Source organism: Culex quinquefasciatus, chromosome 1 (assembly GCF_015732765.1).
Source record: "Culex quinquefasciatus strain JHB chromosome 1, VPISU_Cqui_1.0_pri_paternal, whole genome shotgun sequence".
NCBI classification, from domain to species: Eukaryota; Metazoa; Arthropoda; class Insecta; order Diptera; family Culicidae; genus Culex; species Culex quinquefasciatus.
The window spans coordinates 47,628,503-47,634,724 of record NC_051861.1 but is presented as its reverse complement, the minus strand read 5'-3'; the positions used below and the strand labels follow the sequence as shown (position 1 = coordinate 47,634,724).

Genomic DNA, 6,222 nt, shown 5'->3' with positions numbered 1-6,222 from the left:
CATTCAGTGTAAATTTACAAATTCTAAAAGGTTGGTGCTAGTAGATACCTACCATACACAGAAAAAAATAATTCGGTAAATTTACATCATTTATGATGTACCAAAAGTGCACGTCATTAATGATGTAAATTTACATCAACTTCATTTTAAATTTAAATGACATTCGTTGTAATTGTGCTGAACAAGTAGTGCTTCGAAAACATGTAAATTTCCGATGAAATCTACGTAAATTTACCAAAGTTTGAAATTTTTTTACTCCGTTGAATCTTGAATCTGATGTAATTTTCAAATTCTTTTTCAGCCTGACGCAGTTTTGAAGGGGACATTTTGGTTTACTTTCTTATCAAATTAAGCATCAGATTTGATTCAAAAGTACTTATATTTGACCAGAAAATTTCCATTTAAAATACTATATGCAAAGAATTTGATAAATTTTCACCAGACTCAACATTCAACGGAGTAATATACAATTATAATTTGGAAGTGAATTATTAGGCAAATGGATCAAATTGAAATAAACTTACTCGTGTCACTTGATCTGAAGATGATCCACACACGCGATAAGAAAATCTAGCTAAAAAAATGTGATCATGTGACCACGCGCAGCCTGAGTCCTGATCGATGATTCAGATTGCTGTCAGCGTTTTGGTGGACTGATTTCTCAGAGACTCGATATTCATGCATTGATCCCTAAAAGAACGGATTTTTGATTAAAAAATTATAATCAAATCTAAACAACAAAAACAACTTACAAAAGATGTTAACGAAGTGTCATTTCGTAGGCTGGAAGAATCGTGATGCTTCCGTTCGAGGACATCCACACCAGTCAGCTCGGACAGCTTGTTGTCAACATGTAACTGTACCAGTTGGGCTTGAAGCCGCCAGCACCTGAAACGAATAGTGACTATCAACAAATCCGGCACCCTAATTTAAAAATTCTACGTAAAAATGTTATAATTCAAAAGTTTAATTTTGATACAAACAAATTGAGCATCAGTTAAAGTCATCTGGGGCGAATCGGGACACAATACTTGAATGTTTTTGATTGGTTTTGGATAAAACAGACACAGAAAAACAAATATTGAGATACGTTTTCCAAATTTCAAGCTTTTAATCCATCAAATTCAACTGTCCCTGTTTAGACTTTGACTTGCCCAGCTGATTTTTTTCAATTGAATCGTAATGAATAACTCAATAACTTACTTGAAACTGGACGATGGGACTCGCGGAAGTTTAGCAGAATCCGCCGGTAGCAGGCCGAACGGCCAGTGTGGCACAACGTCAGCAGTCGCGAGGGACTAATCTTGATGCGGGAAATTTGAAACGGATTTGTTGCTGCTGGTACCTTGCCACCTAATTATCGCTCCCATCCGGATTGGGCTGCCTCGAAGCTGACCAACTCTGGAACACAAGGCCCATCTACCACCGCGTAATGATTCCAAGTGACGTCGTCTTGTGTAGTCGCTGCTCGGGTAAACTGCTTGCTGCTCTTATGCATTTTGCCGGCGACGGCTGGTATGGGAGGATTTTGATAAAATTTCACTACAAGAGACGATTAAATTAAATCGAATTTAATTTTATGCGCACAGCTGAGTGGTGTACGAGGTAGAGACAAATTATCAAAACAAACCTACCACGGCTACTTGCCACGATGGAACCGGGTTGGTGGAGCACGCCAGTTTTTGCTTGCTTACAAAAAAGGTACAGCTGAGGAGGTACCTATTTTGTTTTTCTTGAGGCTTTTTTCTTGACTTTAAATTGGTTAAAATAAAATTTTAGTTCACTCCAATCTCGTAACGAATGTGTTGCGAAGGGTGCAAAACAACAGTGAAAATTTTCGAGGTTCGTTTGACAGTTCGCGCATGAATGTCGCGAATGTCGACTAATCCTGTGACTGAGTTTGTTTTCGGCACAACAGTGTTGCTAGATTTAATCCTGTATAATATTTTCCAAAACAAGAGTCTGTACCAAAGTTCTGTGCACAGTAACTGAAAATCGCACTTGGCTGAGTTCGTTTTCGCACTTTTTCATACGACACTTTTTTGTGTAATCGTAGTCGAACTGGAAAAATCTTATAAAAAAGTGCAAAAAACGAACTCCGCAAAGTGAGATTTTCAGTTCAACAGATCTGGATTTTCTTTTATAAAAGATCCTATAAACCATTTTTTTTTTCTTTTTGGGTATTACAAATTCCCAAAAAGCAAAAAAAAAATACGAAAAAAGGGTTTAATAGCCTGTTTAAAAGAGATTCACATTCGTATACACAGTAGTGTTCGAAATGAAAATTTTAATGGATTTTTGCCGAAACATTTTATCTGATATCTTTCATGTCGATGGAATAGGAGTTTGTTGTTATAATTTGAAATAATTTTAAATATTAATTCTTTGTGGGTACATCCAATGATGAAAAGTATTGTATAATATAAAATGAAAAGATTTTAAAATTTCAAATTCAAGAGTATATTCATGTTTCTTTAAAATAAAAACTATGTTTTACAATGATGACATTTTACCATTTCTTTTATTTGCTTTTAAGTATTTTTCAATACCGTCATCAGGGGTGACATTGGGTCTGGGGGTGAGATTGGGTCATACAAATTTCAGCATTTTTGTATGACCCAATCTCACCCCCAGACCCAATGTCACTCCTGATGACGGTGCATTTAAAGTCAAGGGTTTAATCACTAAAAAATATCTAATTTTATTTATTGAACCTTAAAAAAATACTCAAGAACTGAACTGTACTGAGAATCTGTACAGCACTAGAAGAGGATAAAATTTTATTTTTTGACTACTTGCATCCTTGAAGTAAATATTTGCATTGTTTTAAAAAGTAAAGAAGAAATTGTTGTATACAGTTCAGGCGGTAAGAGTATTTTTTGACTCACCTTGTAGTATTCAAGATTTACCTTATTTTGGGTACTCATATTTTTATACTCACCGTCGCTAAAATGTTATACAGCTTCAGTCTCAGGGGTTTACTTCTGTCAAAAAGAAAAACATCGATGATCGTTTCTGTTGTTTTAAAATTGTGGTAAGAGAAATTTACAAAAAATAGGAAAATTTCATTAGAGTTTTAATGTAACGATTTATAACTTCCAACCAGGTGCACAGGAAAAAAAATAAGAAACAGGTTTATCCCAATACGCCTAGCCGGAATAATCGACGAATTAGATCGGCCACTGGCTTTTTGGAAACATTTCTGAGGCGGATGTTGTCAAGAAGAAAGCGGTGCTTCTTAGAACGCTGGGGGTTGGAAAGAACCGGTTTCTGTCGACGAGCCACGGTTGGGAAATCGCAGCGGACACGAACAACCTGGGTAAGCCTGTTGCCGGTTACATTTGCCTGGGCCAATCGTTTGATTATCTTGTACAAACAGCTCACTCTAGCAAATTCAAAAAAAAGTTTTGTTTTGAAAGCGAATTGGTCACCCGCAATCTGTAAGATTGTGAAAAGATTATTGTTATTCAAGCTTCCGCTATCATTCTACCTTACCTTTTTTTGTTGGCCAACAACTTCCGGTATATGTTGGAAGTTCAGAAGAAACAACTGGTTCTGGATACGGTAGAGAGAGTGACAGGTTCCGATGAACACGAAAATCCCGTTTCTACGTCCTCACTGCACTTGCTGGATCATCGCTTAAGACTTAATCACAGTTTTTACACATAATAACAACTACCTGGGATACGACGTCATTGTTTTTGTTCATTGCACTCTGGTTATCAACGTAAACAACAAAATCGAGCACCAAACCTTTACTTAACTTGCCACCAAACACGAACGAACTGATCTGATTGTTTTGTTTTCAGCTGTCATCCGCAGCAACAATCTCACAATTGAAATTTACACGAATTTCAAAAAAATAATTGACGCAAAATTGCGATGGATTCAAATTTTACATGCTTTTTGAAAATTCATTTTTTCAGAAATCGGAAACAAAAAATGCATTTACATGAGAATTGACCATTACGACGGATTTGAATTTACATGATGGCACTTTAAATGTCATTCAACAGTTTACAATAGATTTCAAAATTCAATTAAGCATGTTTACGTATGAAACACGGTTTACGTAACCGTTAAATTTACACTTTTTTTTCTGTGTAGTATGGTACAAGAATCCCTGTGTTCTAATCGTATACAATGACAATGTAAAAAAGTGCACAGCAATCATGATGATTTGAGAAAAGCTTCGTTCACACCATTAGTTGAACAACATCTGATGTTCCCATCACTCCACATCACCACCAAAATCCTTGCCCGTGTCCCACGTCCCACGTCACTGAGAACCGCCATCCCACATCTCCCTCCAGCTCCAGCCCCCCTTCAACAGTCCAGGGGTGCGAGAGTTCGTGAGGGAACTATATAATTAATGATTCAAATAAAAACAATACTGGTGCGCGAGATTTCATTAAAATTGATTGCCTTCGAATTGAAGCCAATCTCTCGATGGCTCTGCCGCTGCTGTCTCTGGAAATAATAACAAGAGAAGTTTGCCCTCGGTGTCGGTCTCGCCGTCACAGACACAGGCAGGGTCTCGGAGGCCAATTCGGAGCGCTTGGATGGGAATGGGAACCTGCCTCGCGTGTTCGTGCCGGCACGACAAAATGATCATCATGTGTCTCTATTTGAATGAATGGGGCTTAAATTGATAGGAAACTGTCATTAAATAAATCTTTTCTCACATCTCTCGTTCGCGATCGTTACTTCAACTGACTGGCAGGAGGGGGCGGGGTTGGGGTGTTATGGTGTTGTGCCGACCATGGGAGGGGGGGAGGAAGGCAAAATAATCTCGGTGATAATTTGGTACGGTCGGTTCACACGTTGAAGCCCTCCAGCAACGAGGGGTGGTGGTGCGTTGTCATAAATATGTGCAGTTGATTGTGGAAGAAAAATGGGAGGAAACATTAATAGGTTGTGAGTGCAGTGACAGTGCAGGGTGCTGGCAGTGATTCACATTGTGGAGCTGCGTTGCATATGCTGATGGCCCTTTTAGATGCATGAAACTGAAACCTCGTTGAAAGTTACAACCGTACAACCTGTCATAATTTTTCAATGTTCGTTGCGGTGATCACGTTTAATGGAACGGGAATGGCTTTCACTGTGATTAACTCAGTTCAACCCAGACTAGCCTCTAGAAGAGCTTCAATTTATAAAAATCGTTTTTCATCAGAAAAATTTGAATCTAAATTTTCAGGATGTTTTAATTTTCAAAACAAATAATTGCATAAACATCAAAGATTTTTCAATATTTGACATGGGTTATTGGTTTTATCATTTGATTTTATTTCTATTTTTTTATTATATTACTAACGAAACGTATTTAATACCGTCAGTGGGGGTGACATTGGGTCTGGGGGGTTAGATTGGGTCAAAGTGATTTTTTACGGATTTTACCATTTTTCAGGTTATTCTCAATGAAACTGAATTCTGTTAAAGGGGTTGTGTAGGGGACATCATAAGATGACTTCGCTGAAAAAATCTCGTTCCTAGAACAAATCCTGTTATTTTGGCAGATGTCTAAAGTTGGGGTACGTTTTTGGCCAAAAATGACCTCTCGGAAAATCATTTTTCTTATATTTTTGTTGGAATTTCTCGAAAATTACTCAAACATTGTAGCATGTCAATACGATTCCCTCGAACAAGAAACACTGTTGGATGACTTGTTTTTCCATATCGTTGTATTTGAGCATCATTTTAGTTTCATTTGACCCAATGTCACCCCCTCTAAGGGGTGAGATTGGGTAAATGTTCAAACTATTGGCATTTAAGGTAGTGTTCATCAAAATTCATCATATTTTGAGAAAATGTTAGTAAGCTATCTAAGAACAAATCTACGTTGAAAGATTTTCGATGTAATTTAAATTGTTTTTGTTTTTAAGAAATTACGAGAGGTGTATCATTTTTTGTTAGTCATCCCCACTGACGGTACATAGAACATCCAGTTCAACTTAACACCTAAACTCCCAAGCTCGAGAAAAAGGGGGAATTTCCATACAAATTCATACACATGAAAATTCCCATTTAAAAATGACAATCTAGGTTGCACTTGTTTTGATGCGAAATATGTATTTTTGCAATTCCGTCGTGAAACTACTTACTTTTCCTGTCATTCTTGAACGACGAAATAGCCTACTTTTCTGTACCAAAAATAACAGAATCGAATAGCAATACTTTTCAAAATAAATGCTGAAAAGTTCTCCTTTTCAGCACTCAAATGGG

General features: G+C 37.2%; 1 long non-coding RNA gene across 1 annotated transcript; it reads right to left on the bottom strand.

Annotated features, from left to right (window-relative positions):
- Positions 1–462: 462 nt before the first annotated feature.
- Positions 463–1,526, bottom strand: LOC119765674. Its single transcript, XR_005276892.1, has 3 exons — positions 1,204–1,526; positions 753–888; positions 463–690 (listed from the first exon to the last, which is right to left on the bottom strand). It is a non-coding gene; the product is annotated as an uncharacterized LOC119765674 (long non-coding RNA).
- Positions 1,527–6,222: the final 4,696 nt, after the last annotated feature.